This window comes from Setaria viridis, chromosome 8, assembly GCF_005286985.2.
Source record: "Setaria viridis chromosome 8, Setaria_viridis_v4.0, whole genome shotgun sequence".
NCBI lineage: Eukaryota > Viridiplantae > Streptophyta > Magnoliopsida > Poales > Poaceae > Setaria > Setaria viridis.
The window spans coordinates 27,144,185-27,167,034 of record NC_048270.2 but is presented as its reverse complement, the minus strand read 5'-3'; the positions used below and the strand labels follow the sequence as shown (position 1 = coordinate 27,167,034).

Genomic DNA, 22,850 nt, shown 5'->3' with positions numbered 1-22,850 from the left:
TCGAGGCCACCGAAGGTGTCAAGGAGGTCCCCCTCGACCCCAGCAACTCCGACGGCCGGACCGTGCGGATCGGCACTACCCTATCTCCCAAATAGGAAAGCGTGCTCGTCGACTTCCTCCGCGGGAACAGCGACGTTTTCGCGTGGAAACCCTCGGTCATGCCCGGCATTCCGAGGGAAGTCGCCGAGCACTCCTTGAACATCAAGGCCGGCTCCAAGCCAGTGAAGCAAGGTCTGCGCCACTTCGACGAGGAGAGGTGCAAGGCCATCGGCGAGGAGCTCCAGAAGCTTTTGGCAGCCGGATTCATCAAGGAAGTGTACCACCCTGAGTGGCTAGCTAATCCTGTTCTTGTACGAAAAAAGAATGGGAAATGGAGGATGTGTCTTGATTATACCGGTCTCAACAAGGCGTGCCCAAAGGATCCGTTTCCTTTCCCGCGCATAGATTAGATAGACGACTCAACCAGCGGGTGCGAAACCCTTAGCTTCCTTGATGCATATTCCAGCTGCCATCAAATCACGATGAAAGAGTCTGACCAGCTCGCTACCTCTTTCATCACCCCCTTCGGCCCCTATTGCTACGTTAAGATGCTGTTTGGCCTCAAAAACGTGGGGGTACGTTCCAGCGATGCATGCTCAAGTGTTTTAGGGACCTCATCGGGCGAACCGTTGAGGCTTACATCGATGACATCGTAGTCAAGTCCAAGAAAGGCGACTAGCTCATCCCCGACCTCGAACTAGCCTTCGAAAGGCTGAGAGACAAGCGCATCAAGCTCAATCCCAAAAAAATGTGTTTTCGGGGTTCTGAGGGGCATACTGTTGGGTTTCATCATCTCCATACGTGGCATTGAAGCCAATCCGGAGAAGATAGTGGCCATCAGCGACATGGGGCCGATCCAAAATATAAAAGGAGTCTAGCGCATCACGGGATGCTTGGCAGCCTTGATTCGCTTCATCTCGCGCCTCGGCGAACGGGGGCTCCCTCTCTACCGACTCCTGAAGAAGACCGACCGCTTCGAGTGGACCACCGAGGCCCAGGAGGCACTTGACCGGCTCAAGGACCTCCTGACAAAGGCCCTGATCTTTGTCCCGCCAACCGACAGGGAGCCCCTCCTGCTCTACATCGCGGCGACCACCCAGGTGGTTAGCGCGGCTCTGGTGGTGGAGCGAGAGAAGGAGGGACACGCCCTCAAGGTGCAGTGCCCGGTGTACTTCATCAGCGAAGTCTTGTCCGAATCCAAGGCACGCTACCCGCAGATCCAGAAGCTCATCTATGCCATCCTCATCACAAAGAGGAAGTTGCGCCACTACTTCACCTCCCACCCAGTGACGGTCGTTTCGTCGTTCCCTCTCGGCGAAGTGATCCGAAACCAGGACGCCACGGGAAGGATCGCGAAGTGGGCGCTCGAGCTCATGGACCAGGGCATCACCTATGCCCCCCGCACCGCCATCAAGTCCCAGGTACTCGCTGATTTTGTAGCAGAATGGATGGAGATCCAGACACCATCGACGCTGGAGAAGTAGGAGGACGATGTACTTCGATGGATCGCTGATGAGGGCCCACGCTGGAGCGGGTCTCGTCTTCATCTCTCCTCTCGGCGTGCGCATGAGGTACATGATCCGCCTCCACTTTCCTGCGTCTAATAATGTTGCCAAATACGAGACCCTCCTCAATGGGCTTTGCATCACCATCGAGCTAGGCATCCGGCGGCTGGACATTCGAGGTGACTCTCAGCTAGTCGTCAAACAAGTCATGAAGGAGTGGAGCTGCCACGACCCCAAGATGGCAGCCTACTACAATGAAGTTCGCAAACTCGAAGACAAGTTCGATGGACTAGAGCTCAACCATGTCGCAAGGCATTTCAACGAGGTAGCCGACGAGCTGGCAAAGGCAGCGTCCGGCCGAAAGCTTGTACCCGACGGTGTCTTCGTCAGCGACCAGTTTAAGCCCTCAATCTGTTGCCAGGAGCCGAGGAGGGTCGGTTACGCGCCACCTACCCCGGACTTGGGAACCGACCCGAGAGAGGTTGGCAACGCACCACCTGTCCTACGGTCTCAAGCCATGGATCTTCAACCGCCTCAAAAAGTTCGGCGGCCGATGAGTCACAGAGCTCCCCGCATTCGTGTGGAGCTTGAGGACGACCCCCAGTCGGGCGACTGGCTTCACCCCGTTCTTCATGGTCTATGGGTCCGAGGCAATCCTGCCCACTGACCTGGAGTATGTATCACCGAGGGTCAAGGCGTATGACGACCAAGGGAACCAGGCATCGCTCGAAGACGCACAAGATCAGCTCGATGAAGCACGCGATGTGGCCCTACTGCACTCGGCCAAGTACCAGCAGGCCGTACGACGCTACCACAGCCGCAAGGTGCAAGGCCGAGCCTTCAACGTCGGCGACCTGGTGCTCCGCCTCATCCAGGACAACAGGGGTCGGCACAAGCTGACCCCTACGTGGGAATGTCCCTTCATCATCGCAGAAGTACTGCGGCCAGGCACATACAAGCTGGCGACCCCTGACGGACAGATCTTCAGCAACGCCTGGAACATAGAATAGCTAAGATGCTTCTACCCTTAGTTTCTTGTTTCCAAATTCTGTACATAAACACTTCTGTAAATTGTCAATTTAATAGAAAAGTAATTTTGAGTCGATTCTGTTCAAGTTTCGTGTCGAACTCAGGGATATCCAACCCTGGCTCTGCCTTAGTGCCGCATATCCCTCGGGGACTATCAGGGGCTCCGGCCCAAGTCACTTGACATCTTCTCAAAACCCCATTTCTTTCCAAGCCGACCCTCTTCCTAAACTTTTGGGCGTGAAAAGGAGGGAGTGCGCGAACGTTGTTCAGGCAAGATTGATCGGACTACGAAAAAACCCACACCCCAGCGGCTACGGTGCCTTCGCCCATCAATGCTTAATGACACACCCGACCTCGCTCCAAACTTTCCTAAACCAAAAAACAAGGAAGAGGATCGAAATTTTTTTCGGCAATTCATAAAAAGGCCCCTGTGGCCATTACAAGAACAAGTTCAAAATCAAAACTAATGTATTTACATCCGGGGGCGCCAGCCTGGTACAGCTAACTCCTCTTGGGGTCTTCGGGCGGGACGGCCTCATCCTCCTAAAGCTTCGCCAAGGCGTCCACTGGGTTGAGCACCGACGCGTCGATCTCATCCAGCTCGGCCTTGGAGTAGCTGGCGGCATACCCCCGCTCATCCTGGCAAAGTTGATGCCGGAATAGTGGGAACCGAAGACATCGAAGGCCCGCCTCACGCCAATGCGGAGCACCTCCAGGGTGATGTCGCGGGTCCATCGGTATGTCCTGAGGACACGAGTCGCTAGCGAGCTTGTCCCCTCCCCCTGGATCACGCCAAGGCCATCACAGACAACGCGGACCGCGTCCCGCAGGCTGCCGTGCTTGGCGTGCTCAGTGTCGAGGACCTCCTCGAGCCAGGCGATTTCATCTATAAGGACCGTCTGTAGAAATCCAAGTCAGAAACCACCACAAAGCAATAAGAAAACAAAGGAGCGGAAAAAGCCTTACCCTCGGATTTGGCCTTCAGCTGGCGCTCCCGGTCAAGCCCCTGGTCCACGGAGGCCTGAAGCTCCTACACTTGCACCTGGAGCTGACTGACCTCCGCCCCGAGGTCAGCCGTCACCTTCTCGGCCTCTTCCTTCTGGGCTGCCTCGGAGTCCCGTTCCTACCAGGCCTTCTGCCGCTCGCGCTGGATGCGCTTGACGGTCTTCTGAAGGGCTTCATGCTCTCCCTTCAGCCGTGCGAGCTCCTCAGCGTCATGGCGGGCCTTCTCGATGACGGCCTGGAACTTGGCCTCCGCCAGCCGCGCGTCCTCCCGCGCCGCCTGCTCGCGTCCTCACAGGTTGTTGATAACTTGCTGGGCGGCGGCAACCTGCACGGTCAGCTTCCCGGTCCACTGCTTCTCCATAGAGAAGCGGTCCCAAAGCTCCCACTCAGTTCGGAGGAAGTCGGACTTCCCCGGCTACACTCCTGGAGGGCCTGCAGGATGATACATACTCAGCAACGAAGCGATGGGAGAAAAATAACCGCTAGGGAGAACACCATACCTGGCTACCAGGAACGACAACGCTGTCCAGCACCCCTATCGCTGAGGATAGGGCAGCGCGGACGTTCGCAAGTCCGCCCTACACCGCCTGCCACTTGCCCCACTCCTTGGCGTCATCCAGTGTGAAGAGGGGCCTATGCGGGTCGTCGCGGGACATCCAGTTCAAGGTAGTCCCACGCCACGCCTTGGGAATAGGACTGATCGAGGTAGGGGTAGAGACCGCCTCAGCTGCCCCCAGCGCCGCCGTCCCCAACGCCACCACCGGGACAGGCGCCGCCGCCCCGGATGCCGCCGGCCTCGCCGACGGTCCCAGCACGCGCGCCGTCGTCCTTGTTGAGGTCGCCGCGGACGTCGTCGACGCCAACACGCGTCCCGATCCGTCCGCCGCCGCCACTGTTTCCGTCACGGCTACTGGAGCGGGCGTGCCCGTCGCCGCCGCGTCCCTCATCGCGGCCACCAAGGCAAGCGTCCCCACCCCCATCGTGGCTTCCGGAGCAGGCACCTCCGCCGCTACCTTTGCCGCGGCTCCACGGGCGGATGTCCCCGCATCCGCCGCCGCCGCTGCCTTCATCGCAACCGCCGGGGCGGATGTCCTCGCCTCCCTTGCTGTCGCTGTCCCCATCACTGGGGCAGCCGCCCCCGTCTCCACCACCGCCGTTGGAGCCGCACGCTCCTCCTCCGCCTCGTCGTCGAGGTCTATCACCACCCCGGTCGGAGGGCCCCCAAGGGCAATACCCTGTCCCGTGGGATTGGCCGAGGAAGCAGAGGGTAGAGCAGGGGTAAGACCCTATCCCATGCCCGGCAACGGCGCCACTCCACCAGTTGCCGCCGCAGGAGCCACCTTCGTGGTAGGACCCGCAGTCTCCCTGGCGACACCGCCGCTCGCCGCCGGCGGGATCGCGGTCCGCCCCGCAGAGGTGGACGACACCCGTAGTGCCTTCTTCGGCGCCAGCGGCGGAACAAGGCCTCGAGGGGCTGCGCTGCCAAAAAAACAAACAACTATAGCAAAAACAACTCAATGCCTGGAAAGGAATGAGACTTGCGAGGAAATTCCACTCACACTCCCCCAGCGCAAGGACGGCGCGCGCGTATCGCCTCTGAGCCTGATGCCGACCCTAGGGCATCAGGCAACGGCCGCTTGCCGCTGCTCCACTGCTCCAGGGCTGCAGGCAGAGTGATGGGGGTCAGCTCCATCGACTCCCGAGGCACGCTCCACGCCGACCCCTGGGGCGCGGCCCCAGAGCTTTGCGGGGTTGGGTCCATGGCGAGCAGCCCGCTCGTTTTGTCCCCTGCGGTCATTTGGGAGCGCACCTCCCGGATAACGAGCACGCCCGATCGAGGGGTCAGAATGAACTCCTCCTCCTCTTCCTCGTCCTCGTCGTCGTCCTCCTCCTCTTCCTCCTCCTCATCATCATCGTCATCGTCCGACACGACCTGGCCTCGCCACCGCCGTTGGAACTCCCTGGCGGCCTTCTTTCTCTTCCTCGCCGTCTCCTTGTCCTTGCGTTGCTTTTGCTTCTCAGCAAGGAGACGGTTCTGCTACCGCCGCTCGGCGTCCTCTGGCACCAGCGGACGCGAGTCGCGACGTGGGCCATGTTGCCCTACGGACACAAGCGCTCCGCGTCAGAACAACAAACCAAGAGGCGCAGGAAAAAGAAACAGGCATGCACAGTCCTCACTAGGGCGGCGAAGTTCTCGTCCGGGCGCATCGGAGGGTGGTCGGGCACCAGGTAATCGGCGTCCTTGTCATCCAGCGCCTCCCGGATCCGCTGTCGGATCACGGAGGCGGCGAGCGCACCCGTCGCAAGGACGGTTCCCTCGGCCGACGTGCTGGGGGTCATCTCAGCGAGCGAGCGGACCCGGAGCATCAGCGGCGCCACCCTCCGAGCGTGGTACGCCCTGATGACTCCAGCTCCGGTCAGCCCCTTTCCCTTCAGGTACTCGATGGCCTGAAGCAAGCCGGTGATCCGCTTCTTCTCCTTCTCCACAAGGCCGTACAACCACACCTCCGGCACCACTTCAATGATGCGGCCGGTGAACTCCGGCAAGGAGGATTTGGAGTAGTTCTTCACGTAGAACCACTGCTGGTGCCACCCTTTGTGGGACACCGCGGTCTTCATCGCCATGTACTCCCTAGAGCGAGTGTGGCGAAGGTGGATTCCATCGCACCCTATCGGCACCGGGGTCGCCCGTTGCTGGTTTCCTCTCTTCTCGGCCTTCTGGTATAGGCTGACCGCGAAGAAGTACTTCCACAGCGAGAAGTTGGGCTCAATGCCTAGGAACCCCTCGCACAGTGCGACGAACGCCGCGATGTGCTGGATCCCATTGGGATTGAGATGCTGCAGCTCAAGCCCGTAGTAGTGAAGGAGCCCGCGGAAGAAAAGACTTGGCCGAGTCGCGAACCCCCTCTCGTGGAAGTAGGTGAACGACACGACGTAGCCGGCCGGCAGATTCGGCACCTCCTCCATCTCGGGGAACCGCCATTCATCCCTCTCGGTCCTCTCACAAAGGAGGCCCTTCCTCGTGAGGCCGTCGGCGCACGAGGTGACGAAGCTTGTGCGCGCCTAGGATCCCATCATCGAGGGGAGAAGAGCTTGACGGCGGACGGGGAGAAAGGTTGCGGCGCTGGGCCGAGGAAGATGAACGGCGAGCAAGAAAGCTAAGGATGTGTGGAGAGGCGAAAAGACTTGGGGGCAGACTGCGGGTGGAACCGGCGAGGCGGACACCCCATCTTATAGGAAGGCGCGTGGGAAGCAGAACAGGCGCCCCCGTCAAAATAAATGTGGCGCAAGGTACACCCCGTCACGCCCGCCCCTTTTTCGAAAACCGTGGCACGACCTGCTGCAGGAAACATCCCCTCCTCCCTCGATTCGCGGGTCGGTGTCTTCCACCACTTCGTCTCTCGGAGAGTGCGCACATAACATCCTCCACGTCAGAGTGCGCACATAACATCCTCCACGTCAGGCCTAAGGCACAAGCTCCTCCACGTCCGGCCCACGGCATAACCTCCTCCACATCCGGCCCGAGGCCCATCGAAAGGTAACAAAGGGATACGGGGCTGAAAACACCCCTACGGCCCATTACAGTCCAGGGGTTCGATGGCTTGCCCACCACGGGTTCGATAGCTGCCCCAAGACATCCCCGAGTGAGGGGTGAGAGGAGATGGGTCCACTAGCGACCATCACTCGGGCGCGCGACAGCCTAGGGCGTTCCAATCTCACACTCCAGTTCGGTCCGGCATCAGAGTTCATGGTTTTTCCCTGAAGAAAGGCAACGAGCCCCCGGATCCGACCGAATGGATCCGGGAACTATTGAACTGGCTGGCCAGAACCTGGGGTATGCCACCAGCTTGGCCCGAGCCGGACCCCCCCGAACAGGGACTGGGACCCCACTCGAATCGACCCGCTAGTAGCTCAATGAGCACCACGGTTCGTCCAGCGAGAATAACGTGGCACGGCTCACCCCCTCCGTCCCAGTGAATGGGTGCTTGAGGGGTAACGTACAAAAGTCGACCTAGCCTCCCGACCGGTCCCCTGCAACACGCGGGGGCTCGGGGGCTAGCCTCGCAACCAATGACCACGCGGGTGGTCATGACTTGAGGCCATTAGAATAGAAGGAAACAACAAGAAACCCTCCCGCGCCGAGTCGCCCATAGGACGCTTCACCTGATCAACCTCCTCGGCCAAGCGCACAAACAATGCCTCTCATCCCTGATTAACTGCGGCTTGCACGATGAACGGGGATCCCCTACGAACGGCAATAACAGCCTTTGGAAGAGAGTCACCGCTCCCCCACAGGCTTGGGGGCTACTACTGGGGGGGAATATTAACGACCTCCTAAAGCCCATGAAAACAACAATCATAAAGGCCCGAGCCTACCTAAGGAAATAAAGACTGCCGCCGGCCCAACATGGGAGGGGGGAGCCACGCTCCGCCTCGCCCGACCCAGTGTCCCGGGTTCGGAGGTTCCCGACCCCTTGAAGACCAAACTCCGCCTCGCCCGACCCACGAGCCTGGGGTCGGGAGCTCATGACCCCCCGCCGCAAGACTCCGTCTCGCCCGACCCAGGGCGCAGGGGGTCGAACTCATCCGAGCCCACAAGACAAATATCTGCCTCGGGCGCAGAATGGAAGATCAGGATGCGGATCTCGTGGGTCCCCTGTCAACCTCGCCATAAATGCGCTGTGGCTCTGGCACGCAGAAAGGCGCTCGCACCCCCGACGTGACCTGCCACAAGTACCCATGTGTGACCGTGCGGTGCAGGCTACAGTGGCCGCGGCTCCCTCCGATTCACTACAGGGCACTCATGGCCTGCGCCGCCCGGCAAAGGAGGAAGTCCCGCCCGTTCTCGCGTCCCGCGCATCTAGCGATAGGGATGCGACGTCCGTGTCCCATGGGCCATCAGCAAGATAACAGGACCAGCCGTCCTCCCCGACGGGCACACACGCCACGACCAAACATCATCATCATGCCTCGTGGCAACGGCCACCAGGGAGACCGTCGACAGGATCCGAAGGTGGCCGCCCTCTTCCGGCGGAAGCGCTGACAGGAGCCGGAGGCCAGAGCGAGGGGCGGCGACCTTGGAACTTGGTCCCTCTCCTTATGTTGGATTTTACTTAGGTAAGTTTATCTCTTTTACTTCTCCTCACACCCGGTCTCACCTGTAACCCCGGTGGCCTCCTTGCGCTATAAAAGGAGAACCGGGGGCCCTGAGACAGGGGACTCTCGGAAGCGAAAAGAACACACTCGTACTCTCCTTAGAGCATCAGTGCACACCCAAGAGACCTGGGATCAGCTCCCTCTCTCGCCCTCCTATAACCCCTACTACAGACCCCGCGTGGGCAACACGAGCACCACCCGATACTGGACGTAGGGCTCTTCCTTGCCCAAACCAGTCTAAACCCCGTGTCTCCCACGCCACCATCCAAAGCTTTACGCGCATAAAAGAAATTTACTAGTCCAAGTCTTGATCCGCTAATCCTGACAACGACACAAGGCCATTGGTGAGGAGCTCCAGAAGCTTTTGGTGGCCGGGTTCATCAAGGAAGTGCACCACCCCGAGTGGTTAGCCAATCCTATTCTTGTACGAAAGAAGAATGGGAAATGGAGAATGTGTGTTGACTATATGCGTCTCAACAAAGTGTGCCCAAAGGATCTGTTTCCTTTGCCACGCATAGATCAGATAGTCGACTCAACTGCAGGGTGCGAAACCCTTAGCTTCCTCGACGCGTATTCCGGTTACCACCAAATCGCGATGAAAGAGTCCGACCAGCTTGCGACCTCTTTCATCACCCCCTTTCGGGCCCTACTGCTACGTCACGATGCTGTTCGGCCTCAAAAACGCGGGGGCTACATTCCAGCGATGTATGCTCAAGTGTTTTAGGGACCTCATCAGGCGAACCTTTGAGGCCTACGTGGACGACATCATGGTCAAGTCCAAGAAAGGCGACCAGCTCATCCCCGACCTCAAGCTGGCCTTCGAAAGGCTGAGAGACAAGCGCATCGAACTCAACCCCGAAAAATGTGTTTTCGGGGTCCCGAGGGGCATGCTGCTCGGCTTCATCATCTCCATGCGCGGCATCGAAGCCAACCCGGAGAAGATATCGGCCATCGCTGATTCGGGGTCGATCCAAAACCTGAAGGGAGTGCAGTGCGTCACAGGATGCCTTGCGGGCCTGAGCCGCTTCATCTCACGCCTCAACGAACGAGGACTCCCTCTCTATCGACTCCTGAAGAAGACCGACCGCTTCATGTGGACCGCCGAGGCCCAAGAGGCACTTGACCGGCTCAAACAAGTCCTACGAAGGCCCCAATCCTAATCCCACCGACCGACGGGGAGCCACTCCTGCTCTACATTGCGGCAACCACCCAGGTGGTAAGCGCTGCTCTAGTGGTGGAGCGAGAGGAGGAGGGACATGCCCTCAAGGTGCAGCACCCGGTGTACTTCATCAGCGAGGTCTTGTCCAACTCCAAGGCCCGCTACCCCCAAATCCAAAAGCTCATATATGCAGTCCTCATCATGAAGAGAAAGCTGCGCCACTACTTCACCTCCCACCCGGTGACGGTCGTGTCATCAATCCCCCTCGACGAATTGATCCGGAATCAGGACGCCACAGGGCGGATCACAAAGTGGGCGCTCGAGCTTATGGACCAGGGCATCACCTATGTCCCCCGGATAGCCATCAAGTCCCAAGTACTCGTTGACTTTGTCGCGCAATGGATAGGGATCTAGATACCGTCAGCTCCAGAGAAGCAGGAGTACTAGACGATGTACTTCGACGGGTCGCTGATGAAAGCTCGCGCTGGAGCAGGCCTGGTTTTCGTCTCCTCTCTCGGCGTACACATGAGGTACATGATATGTCTCAATTTTCCCGCATCTAACAACGTCGCCAAGTACGAGGCTCTCCTCAATGGGCTTCGCATCACCATCGAGCTGGGCATCCGACGGCTGGACATCCGAGGCAACTCTCAGCTAGTCGTCGAGCAAGTCATGAAGGAGTGGAGCTGCCACGATCCCAAGATGGCAGCGTATTGCAACGAAGTCCACCGGCTTGAGGACAAGTTCGACGGTCTGGAGCTCAACCACGTTGTGAGACGCTTTAACAAGGCAGATGACGAGCTAGCAAAGGCAGCGTCCAGCCGGAAGCCAGTCCTCGACGGTGTCTTTATTAGTGACCAGTATAAGCCCTAGATCCGCTATAAGGAGCCAGGAGAGGTCGGCAACGTGCCACCTGTCCCAGACTCGGGAGCCGACCCGGGAGAGGTCGGCAACGCGCCACCTGTCCCGAACTTGAGAGTTGACCCTTCCGACCCCAAGGTTATGGAGATCGACACAGATCCAGCAGAGGGGGCCGACCCTCCGCCCAACTAGAGAGCCCTGTACCTCGATTACCTCATTCGCGAGTTGCTCCCGACGGACAAGACAGAGGCACGAAGGATCACCCGCCACGCCAAATCCTTCGTCATCATCGATTAGGAGCTCTACAAGCAGAGCTATACCAGCATCCTGCAATGATGCATCCTGATCGAGCAAGAAAAGGCGTTACTCCAGAACATCCACAACGGAGCCTGCGGACACCACGCCGCACCAAGAACCCTTGTCGGGAACGCCTTCCGACAAGACTTCTATTGGCCGACGGCAGTCGCCGACGCCACCCGCGTCGTGCGCACCTGCGAAGGGTGCCAATTCTTCACACGACAAACTCACTTGCCCGCCCAGGCACTCTAGACCATCCCCATCACATGGCCCTTCGCAGGTCTGGGGTCTGGACCTCGTCGGGCCCTTCAAGAAGGCACCCGGGGGCTTCACCCACCTGCTCGTTGCCGTCGACAAATTCTTGAAGTGGATCGAGGCTCGACCGATCACGTAGATCAAGTCCGAGCAGGCGGTGCAATTCTTCACTAACATCATCCATCACTTCGAAATCCCCCACTCCATCATCATGGACAACGGCACGCAGTTCACTGGGAAGAAATTCCTCAAGTTCTGTGATGACCACCACATCCGAGTAGACTGGTCGGCCGTAGCGCATCCCCGCACGAACAGACAGGTTGAGCGGGCCAACGGCATGATACTCTAGTGTCTCAAGTCATGGATCTTCGACTGCCTCAACAAGTTTGGCGGCTGATGGGTTGCGGAGCTCCCCGCAGTCCTATGGAACCTGAGGACAACCCCTAGCAGGGCAACTGGCTTCACCCCATTCTTCATGGTCTATGGGTCCGAGGCAATCCTCCCTACTGACCTGGAGTATAGGTCGCTGAGGGCCAGGGCATACAATGAACAAGGGAACCAAGCATCCCTCGCGAACGCGCAGGATCAGCTCGACAAAGCGCGAGATGTGGCCCTGCTGCACTCAGCCAAGTACCAACAAGCTTTCCAATAGTATCACAGCCTTCAGGTACAGAGTCAGGCCTTCAACATCAGCGACCTGGTGCTTCGCCTCGTCCAAGACAACAGGGGTTGGCACAAGCTGACTCCTCCGTGGGAAGGTCCTTTCATCATTGCGCAAATACTGCGGCCGGGCACATACAAGCTAGCGACCCCCGATGGGCAGATCTTCACCAACGCTTGCAACATCGAACAGCTAAGACCTTTCTACCCTTAGCTATTATTTCCAAGTTTGTACATACATACTTCCGTCATCTTTTAGTTTGTGAAAGAGGGGCTGTTTTGAGTCGCCTTCGCTAAAGTTTCGTCCCAAGCTTAGGGATATCTGACCCTGGCTTTGCCACAGGGTCGCATATCCCTCGGGGGCTGTCAAGGGCTCCGGCCAAAGACACTCGGCGTCCTCTCAAAACACCATTTTTTCCAAACTGACCCTCTTCTTAAACGTTTGGGAGCAAAAAGAGAGGACTGCGCGAACGACGCTCAGGTAAGACCAATCGGACTATGAGAAACCCACGCCGCAGTGGCTACGGTGCCTTCGCTCGCCGGTGCTTCCCGACGCGTTCGACCCGCACTATAAACTTTCCAAACCCAAAAAACAAAAAGAGGATCGAAAACCTTTTCGAAAAATTACATAAACAGAAAAATGTCTCTGAGGCCATCGCAAAAGCAAGTTCGAAATTACTTAACTTATTTACATATTTTTGGGCAACTTGGCCTGATATAGCTAGCTCATCCCCGGGTCCTCCAGCAGGATAGCCTCATCCTCCAGGAGCCGCGCCAAGGCCTCCGCTGGATTGAGCATCGACGCATTGATCTCATCCAACTCAGCCTCGGAGTAGCCGGAGGCGTACCCCCCGCTCATCGCGTCGAAGTTGATGTTGGAGTAGTGAGAGCCGAAGACGCCGAAGGCTCGCCTCACACCAACGTGGAGCGCCTCCCGAGCGATCTCACGGGCCCGCCGATACGTCCCGTGGACACGAGCCACCAGTGTGCTCATCCCCTCCTCTTGGACCACACTAAGGTCCTCGCAGATGATGCGAATGGCGTCCCGCAGGTTGGCGACCTCGACGTGCTCCGCATCGGCGGTGTCCCTCAGCCAGGCGAGGTCGCCCTCAAGGCTTGTCCAGAAAAACCCGCCAAGTCAGAAACCAGTGCAACGCTACAAGCAAGAGGACAACGAAAGCCTTACCCTCAGATCGGGCTCTCAGCAGATGTTCCCGGTTGAGCCCTTGGGACACAGCGGTCTGAAGCTCCTGCACCTGTGACTGGAGCCGACCGACCTCCGCCCCAAGGTCGGCCGCCACCTTCTCGGCCTCAACTTTCCGGCCCACCTCAAGGTCGCGCTCCTGCTGAGCTGTGTGTCGCTCATGCTGGATGCGCTTGACGATTTTCTGAAGGGCCTCATGCTCCTTCCTCAATCGTGAAAGCTCCTCGGCATCACGATGGGCTTTCTCAGTAGCGACCCGGAGCTTGTCCTCCGCCCTCAGCGTGCCTTACCGCGCCTCCTGCTCCCGCGCTCGCAGGTCGGCAGCATTCTACTAGGTGGCAGCGAGCTTCCCGGTCAGCTCCCCGGTCCACCGCATCTCCATGGCGAAGCGCTCCCAGACCCTCCGCTCGCACCGGAGAAACTCGGACTTCCCCCGGCTGCATTCCTGGAGTGCCTGCAGAACAATTTACGCTCAGGAATCGTCAGGAGAAAAAAGGAACGGAGAAATGAAAGAAAAATAACCACCAAAGAGAACACCATACTGACCGACAGGAACAACAACGTCATCCAACTTCCCCATCGTGGAAGACAGGGCGGCACGGACATCTTCGAGTCCGCCCTGCACCTCCTACCATCTTTTCCGCTCCCTGACATCGTCCAGCACGAAGTGTGGCCTCTGCGGGTCCTCACGGGACATCCAGCGCACAGTCGGCCCTCCCCACGCGTTGGGGTCACGACTAAGTGGGACGAGGGAATGGGAGGACTCTCCGACCAGCCTCGACGCTGCTGTCTCCATTGTCGTCGCCGGGGCAGGTGCCACCGTCTCCGGCACCGCTGCCGTCTCCGTCAACACCGCCGGAGCAGATGCCACCATCTCGGCCACCGCCGCCGTCTTTATCATCGCCGCTGGGGCAAGCGCCATCGTCTCCGCCACCGCCGCCGTCTCCGTCGTCTCCACCACCGCCTCCGCGACCGGCGCCTCAGACACTGGCGCCTCCCTCACCGGCTCCTCCTCTGCCTCGTCGTCAAGGTTTATCACCTCGTTGGTCGGAGGAACCCCAGGGGCAGCATCTGGCCCCGTGGGTCGGCTGCGGGGGCAGAAGGCGGGACAAGGGTAAACTCCGTTCCCGACTGCAACACCATTTCTTCAATTGCCGTCGCGGAGGCTACCTCCATAGGGGGCACCGCGGCCCCACCGACAACACCACCGCTCGACCCTGGTAGGGTCATGGTTAGCCCCGCGGAAGCAGCCGATGCCCAGAGCGCCTTCTTCGACGCCAGCGGTAGGACAAAGTCTTGCAGAGCAGCGCTGCGAGACAACAACAACTTCATCAAAAACAGCTCGATGCCAAGAAAAGAATAAGGTACGCGAGAACTTTCCACTTACCTCGCCACAATACGAGGGTGGCAGGCGCGCTTCACCCCCGATCTCGACGCTAACCCCAGGACGTCCGATAGCAGCTGCTTGCCGCTACCCCTCTGCTCGTGCGATGCAGGCAGAGGGCAGGGCTCAGCCCCGTCGATTCCTGAGGTGCGCCCCTCACTGACCCTGGGGCGCGGCCTCCGAGCCCCGCGGGGTCGGGCCCTGGGCGGGCGGTCCGCTCGACCTGTCCCCCTCGGCAAGTTGAGGGGGCTGGTCCCGGATGATGAGCACATCTGGTGCGAGGACCGAGACATAATCTTCCTCCTCCTCCTCCTTGGTCTCATCTTCATCATCGTCCCTCACGACCGCGCCCCTTCGCCGCATTCAGAACTCCTTCGCACCCCTCTTCCTCTTCCTCGCCGTCTCCTTGTCCTTCCTCCTTTTCTGCTTTTCGGTAAGGAGGCGGTTCTACTGCCGCCGCGCTGTGTCCTCTGGCACCGGTGGGCGCGGGGCTACGACCTAGTTCAGCTCGCCTTGCAGATTCAAAGACTCTGCGTCAGAATGGAGAACAAGGAAATGCACGAAAGAAGAGCGAGAGTGCAAAATTCTCACCAGCAGGACGAAGCCCTTGTTCGGGCGCATCGGAGGGTGATCCGGCACCGGGTAAACAACGTCCCTGTCATCCAGTGCCTCCCGGACACGCTGCTCGATCTCGGCGTTGGTGAGCACACCCATCGCAAGGATGGTGCCATCAGTCGCCGTGTCGGGAACCATATCGCTGAGCGCGCGGGCTCGGAGCATCAGTGGCGCCAGCCTCCGAGCGTGGTACGCCCCGATAACTCCGGCCCCGGTTAGGACCTCCGCCTCCAGGCGATTGATGGCCTGTAGAAGACCAGCGATGTTCCTCTTCTCCTTCTCAACTGGACCGTATGCCCAGTTGTCTGGTGCTACCGCGATGACACGGCCGGTGAACTCCGGCAAGGGGGACCACTGCTGGTGCCACCCCTTGTGGGATACCGCGGTCTTCATCGCCATATACTCCCCGGCGCGGTTCTGGCAGAGGTGGATGCCGGTGCACCCCATCGGCACCGGAACCGTCCGCACCTAGATCCCCCTCTTCTCGATCTTGTGATGCAGGCTGACCGTGAAGAAGTATTTCCAGAGCGAGAAGTTGGGCTCAATCCCCAGGTACCCCTCGCACAGCGCGACGAACGCCGTGATGTGCTGGATCCCATTGGGGTTGAGGTGCTGCAGCTCGAGCCCGTAGTAATGCAGCAGCCCGCGGAAGAAGTGGCTCGGCGGAGTTGCGAACCCCCTCTCATGGAAGTGCGCGAATGAGACGACGTATCCGTCATCCGGCTGCGGCGCATCCTCCCTTCCGGGGTACCACCACTTGTTCTTGGCGAACCTCTCGCAAAGGAGGCCCTTCTTCATGAGGCCGGAGGCGCGCGCGGTGCTGAAGTTCGAGCGCATCTAGGACTCCATCACTGAGGGAGGGGAAGGCTCAACGGCGGGGGCGGAGAAGGCTGCTGCGCTGAAGCGAAGGGAGGTGAAAAGTGCACAAGAAAGTAAGAAAGGCTAGAGATGAGTGCGGGGCGAAACCGGCGAGGCGGACTACCTTGTCTTATAGGGGAGCGCGTGGGAAGCGAAAAGGGCAACCCGATCGCAGTTATTGCGACGCTAGGTACACCCGTCACCTCCACCTTTTTCGGAAACTGTGCGCACGATCTCCTCCTGCTGTAGGGAACGTCTCCCTTCCTCATTTCGCGGGCCCAGTATTCTCCATCTCTCCACCTTCCTGAGGATGCACGCGCAGCCTTCCTCCACGTACGGCCCGGGGCCCACCAACAAGTAAAAAAGGGATACGAAGCTGAAATCGCTCCTACGGCCCATTACGATCTAGGGGTTTGAAGGCTGGCCCACCGCAGGGTTCGACAGTCGCCCCAGGACACTCCTGAGCAAGGGGTGAGAAGGGACGAGTCCGCTAGCGGCCACCACCCAGGAGAGCGAAAGCCAAGGGCATCCTGACCTCACGTTCGAGTCCGGATTGACGTTTAAGTTCAAGGTTTTTCCCCGAAGAAAGGCAACGAGCCCTCGGATCCAATCGAACGGGTCCGGGAACTATATGAATTGGCCACCTGGAATCTGGAGTACGCCACTAGCTTGGCCCGAGCTGGACACCCCCAAATGGGGACCGGGACTCCACTCGAACTGACCCGTTGGCAGCTCAACGAGCACCACGGTTCGTCCAACGAGGATAACGTGGCATGGCTCACTCCCTCCGTCCCAGCGAATGGACGCTTGAGGGGTAATGATCAAAAGTCGATCCAACCTCTCGATCGGTCTCCTGCAACGCGCGGGGGCTCGGGGGCTGGCATCGCAATCAACGACCACGCGTGTGGTCACAATTTGGAGTTTTGGAGCAGGAGTGGTCGTCAGAACGATAGGGAATCTTCCCGAGCCGAGCCATCCTCGGAACACCCTGCCTACCTAAAACTCTCTGGCCAGGCCAAACGAGCGAAGCTTTTTCTCCCTGATCAAATGTAGGCTGCAGGACAAACAAAGATCCTTGATGAACGACGAACACAGCCTCTGGAGGAGCATTTTTGCTCCACCGAAGGCTCGGGGGCTACTGTTGGGGGGAAATATTAACGACTTCCTTATACTCCTTAAACGACGATCATAAGGGCCCGGGCCCACCCCTAGCGATAATGACCTCCACCGACCTGGCACGACCGGGGAATATTCCACTTCGCCTCGATCGACCCACGGTCCTAGGGTCGGACGCGCCCGACCGCCCGAGGGCCGCTCCATATCCCCCGAGCGCCAGGGGTCGAACGCGCCGGACCCCTCGCCAAAGGATTCCACCTCGCCCGACCCCGGGCGCAAGGGGTCGGACGCGTCAGACCCCTCGCCAAAGGGTTCCGCCTTGCCCGACCCCGGGCGCAAGGGGTCGGACGCGCCCGACCGCTCGCCGAACGGCTCCGTCTCGCCTGACCCCGGGACGATGGGTCGGACGCGTCCGGACCCACAGGACAGAGCTTCGCCTCACCCGAGGACGAGCGCGGACCAGCAGATGAGGGCGCAAATCTTGTGAGCCCCTACTGATCTCGTCATAAATGCAACCGATGGGGCGCCCACGCCCAGAATACGGCTCTGACACGCAGAGAGGCGCCCGTGCTCCTCGACGTGACCAGCCAAAATTTTCGGGCGACGCACTGTAGCCACAACTCACAGGACTACAGCTGCACCGTCCTAACCCTCCCCTATGACATTACAAGCTGGGCCGAGCCGAACCGGCTCGACTTCCAGCGGAGTTGGCTACTCGTCGCCTTCCCAAATCCCAACCCGATCCGATCCGATCCCCTCCCTGTCCGTCGCATTTCATCTCCCTCCCGCCGCCGCGAAATCCGTCGCTGCAAACGCAACTCCGCACTCCCAACCACTGGTGGAGCCTAGATCCTTTCCGCTCGTGCTCCGTGGCCTCCCTGCACTCCCAACCGCCGCCGGTGCTCTGCCGTCGCCATATCTGAGAGAGGCGGCCGGACGAGGCCCTCCTCCGCGACATCTCGACGTCGAGAGGTCAATTCGGTGGCGGCCGCTGGTCCGCGGCTTCCAGCCAGGGCGGCGGTTTCCAGGGAAGGCTCATATTTTTTTTAACTTAGAGCAACTCCAAGAGGCTGCTAATTTTATTCCTAATATCTTCTTTTGGGAAAAAAAGAGAAAAAATGAACTCCAACAGTCCACCCAAAACTACCCCAAAAGATTAGCGACGTGAAAAAACACCCCACCACCCCGCATATTTTAGCAACGCGCGGTGTTCCCCCAATCCTCCCGAACTCCGTTCCCGCGCCCCCTTCCCGTGCTATTTTTTTTGGCGCGCTCTCTCCCGGCGGCAGCTCTCTCCCGGCGACAGGCGGCGCGGCCTCCTCTCCCGGCGCCGGCTCTCCTCTCCCGGTGACCGGTGAGCGCTATGTGGTGGCAGGCCGGGACGCGGATCTCCTCTCCCGGCGACCGGTGCCATTGACAGAGGTACCTCCGCCTCCTCGCGCCATAGGGGATTCCGATCTGCGGCTGACGCGCTTCTATGGCTGGCCGGATTCGGGAGGGAGGGCAAGAGGATGTCTAGGAGGTCGGTGAACCCGAGCCGGCAGGTGGCAGACGAGGGCCTACCGTCCGTCGATGGCCTGCTCCACCCCAAGTCGCGCGCGCCACCCGTGCTCACCATTGCCCTCGTCGTCCTGGTATTCCCCCCTCCTTTGACACTGACGGTTTAGCTGTTCAGGTCTGCAGGGTGTCATTCTCCTCGTCGCCTACTTCAATAGCAGCTCAGGTCTGTTAAAGGCTCTCGGTTAGACTCGCAAACTTGTTTTTCCTAATTGAGGTTGGATTGTGGAAAGTTTATAATTGCTAATTGGCAATTAGAGCTTGGCTTCTGACATCTACAAATTGAATTAACTGAATCAATACGTCATCAGTTGGCACCTATGAATTATGATTGAAATCTTATCCTTGGCTCATCTGATGGCCAATTGCATAGCCTCAATGGACCGGGCGGTGGCACAAATTTGCAGAAGGTACCTTTCGTCAACTCCAAACTTTTACTTTGCTTCTGTACTACTGCACAAATAATTCCTTGTCAAATCTTGCTGTTTTGTAGGATAATCTTCTCGAGTACAAGAACCTGCTAGCTTTCCTTAACTCAGAACAAGAAGATAATGGAGCTATCCTGCAGTCAAAGAGGACAACTGACAGCGTTGGCGCTCTTTGTGACATTGTTATGTGTCTTTGGAAGGTTATTGACAGTGCTACTGAATCTGATATATCCTCTGAACACTGTCCTTTAAACTTAGTAAACAACAAAAGAATAGCTAGCAGCAAGCTATAGGGTCTGGATGATGTTGCGATGGTGCGAGAGGACCAAATTTACTCGATGGCGTGAGGAAATCAACAGCGGCGACAGGAGGTTTCCAGCCGGCGGCGTGATCCTTTTTAAAGGGAAAAAACGAATTCTAAAATGGGTCCAATACGATGACGTGGACTGATTTGAAATATTAGGAGACTAGTTTTTTAGCATTCTGCTGTAGGCTGGTACATTTTTTAGGGAGGAATTTTTTAGCACAGTTCCCAATATCTTATTTTGGGGAAGAATTTTTTAGTATACTCTTGGAGTTGCTCTTACTCGGTTCGATTGCTCTAGTGCCTAAATCGAACCTTTCCTTGTTTATTATCCCCTCGATTCGTTTTGCATCCACATTGGAGCTGCCGTTCTGGCACCGGACTCGGTAACCGAGCACCACAAAGATTCACCCAGCTCCACATATCCCTGCTACCGTGGCGTACCGATTCTCACGGCATAAACCTGACCCGTGATTGCTGCACGAGCGGCAGAGGGGGCGAGGGGCCATAGGGTGCGGAGACTTGGCTTGATTGTTGGGGCGACGGACATGGGGATACTGGAGCAGATGAAGGCTCTGTCCGTCGAGGGGCAGCCTCAAGTCCAGATAACTCGTAAGCATCCTGGTGTCTGTTTGCTCGCGTTACTTATCTGCATGATTAGTGAGTGCTGTCATATGAGATATCAATTATTATTTACAATTTTTCTACATCTGTTTCTGGGATAGAAGTAGCCACGGGACTGGTCGAATTAAGTAAATTCATGTGGCCTGGCTAGGTTTCGAACAAAGATCCCTCTACGCTGATGATTTTGTGCAGAGACATATGTTTGAGGTGATTGTGCGCATAAAGATTTAAGTTTTAGGTAACTTTGTGTATAAAGGATGTTCTTAACCCAACTCTTGGAACCTAGGTTCTGTCTGCTCAACTGTTCTCGAGCAGAAGTTTAAGCATCATCTAAGCCAAGTGCTGCGCATGTGCAATTGTGTTCGTGTTTGCTGTTTTCCTTGCCATTGTCCCTTCTGTCTCAGGACATTCCTTATTTGCAGGTGATGGATCAAATTGTTCGGCATCTCAAATAATGGTATCGCCTAGTCTAGAAGGAGATATTTCGCATTGCGTCGAAACAATGGGATCACAGGTCCAGCTTCCAGAGGTATGAGATAATATCGTGTAAGTTATTAGGATGAATCAGTTTTTTCTCAGAGCACTATATAGCAAGTGATAGAACTAACCACCCCCACTGTCATTACTGCTAGCTTGGTGGTGGCATTTTGGATATAAGAACTTGGTAGTGCATCTGACATTCACACTATGAGGTCCACGGTTGTACAATGGTCCATGGTTGATGTTTTTGAATTGTCGTTACCTTGCCTTATCATCTTATGATGGTTGTTGCTTGTGAATTTTTTTTATGTTATACCTGCTGAAAATGAGGATACCCCCAGGATAGCAGACAATTCAATACTGTATTTTTTAAAACAGAACACATTTAGCTAATTCGATCGTAATTTGTTCATACTGCTCACTTCAGACAAACATTATTACCACAACCATCTTGTGATGTTCGTTATTTTTCTCATGCTTTTTTCTTGAAAAATTTCCCATGCTTATTTTCACAGGACATTCTTCATCAAATACACGCCCTCATGCCATTGCGAGATGCTGCTCAGGCCGCCTGCGTGTCTCGTGGTTTTCTGCGTTCTTGGAGATGCTTTCCAAATCTCATTATTTCTGTTGGTTCTCTAGGGATTAATGAAAACACATCTAATGATGATGAAATAAAAAGGGATTTCATATGTAGAGTTGACCACATTATGCAGAATCACTCTAGCATGGGAGTGAAGAGGTTTGTAATGGAAACCTACCCTTGTTCGAATCTCCAACCTAGTTATGTTGACCGCTGGCTTCGATGTGCCATTACACCTGGGATCAAAGAAATCTATCTATCAATGTTAAGTTGTGGGATAAACTACAACTTCCAGGATTACTTTTATTTAGTAGGGAGATAAGAAGCTCCATCCAGACTTTTGTGCTTGGGGATTGTTCTTTTCGCTGTGCAGCCCAAGTTGGTTATATGAGTAGCCTGACAAATTTGGAATTGCATTCAGTACACATTACTGGAGAGGAACTATATGGTTTTCTATCCAATTCTTGTGCTGTGGAGAAACTAAGGTTTACCAAGTGCAATGATATAATTTGCTTGAAGATACCTTGTCTGCTGCAGAAGCTTGATATCCTGAATGTGGTGGGTTGCAGTAAGCTGGAAATGATTGACAGCAATGCCCCTAACCTCTCCACTTTCTTCTTTGCTGGCCGCCCAATACATATCTCGCTTGGCGAAGCATTGCAAGTGAGAAAAATAAGTTTTATCCGTGACTATTCACCTGATGCGCTATATTATGCTAGTACCAAATTTCCATTCATCGCACCAAATCTCCAAACTCTTGTGCTATCAACAAGTGATGAGGTCAGTTTTATCCGTCCCAATAAGTTCATTGTTCTGGAAATGAAACTGATGGTAGAATAATAGTTTTATGTTTACAATACTCAATTACTCAGTCCACAATTAATCTTTGGGGGACATTTATTTCTTCAGACAGTCAATACACCAAAGGTGTTTGGCAAATTCATCCAGCTCAAGTACTTGGAGATAGTGGTGTCTACATCAAAGTTTTCCCAAGACTATGATCTCTGCTCTCTTATTTCTTTTCTTGATGCTTCTCCTGCCTTGCAGTCTCTCATTGTACGGGTATGACATCACTCTGACAAGTTACCATCTTAAAAACTTCATATTTAGGGTGAAAATCAGTATATTCAGTATAATTGAAACTTTGTGATTATTATTGAATATACATTCTGACATATCATGCATACCTATGCAGATTGCGCAGCCGACAATAAGGCGAGATTCAGTTATTGAAGACTCAAGTGGCTACTCACGTCCACAGTGCCTTCAAGAACAGGGCCACGACAACCTCAAGAATGTGATGATAACCGGCTTTTGCTCTGCGAAGAGCATGATTGAGCTCACGATCTGTATTATCGAGAAAACAAAGGCACTGGCGTGCCTTACACTAGACACTACCCGTGGGTACGATAGGAGGTTTGTCAAGGTTGATAAGTGCCTGCAGCTGAATAAGGAGGCACTTGTGGAGGCTAAAAAGGCCCGTGTTGCCATTCAGAGATACATCGAGGGGAGAGTGCCCCCAGCTGTGAACCTGAAAGTTATCGAGCCATGTAGCAAGTGTATATGGTGACAAATGTTAGGTGTTTTTCCTTTTCCCAAGCTATGATTCACATAGCTTTGCTACTCTCCCTCGTTTAGCTAGTGCTAATCTCTGTAATTCTGCCAGAAAGTATGGTTGTCAAATCTTTTTTTTTATTTAGCATGTTGGAGAAGTTTTCCAAATAACCAAA

At 56.4% G+C, this 22,850-nt stretch overlaps 1 non-coding gene across 1 annotated transcript; it reads left to right on the top strand.

The window, feature by feature from the left end:
* The first annotated feature begins 19,715 nt into the window (after positions 1-19,715).
* Positions 19,716-22,850, top strand: LOC117866693 (uncharacterized). Its single transcript, XR_011899093.1, has 5 exons — positions 19,716-20,045; positions 20,480-20,586; positions 21,053-21,900; positions 22,030-22,182; positions 22,316-22,850. It is a non-coding gene; the product is annotated as an uncharacterized protein (transcript).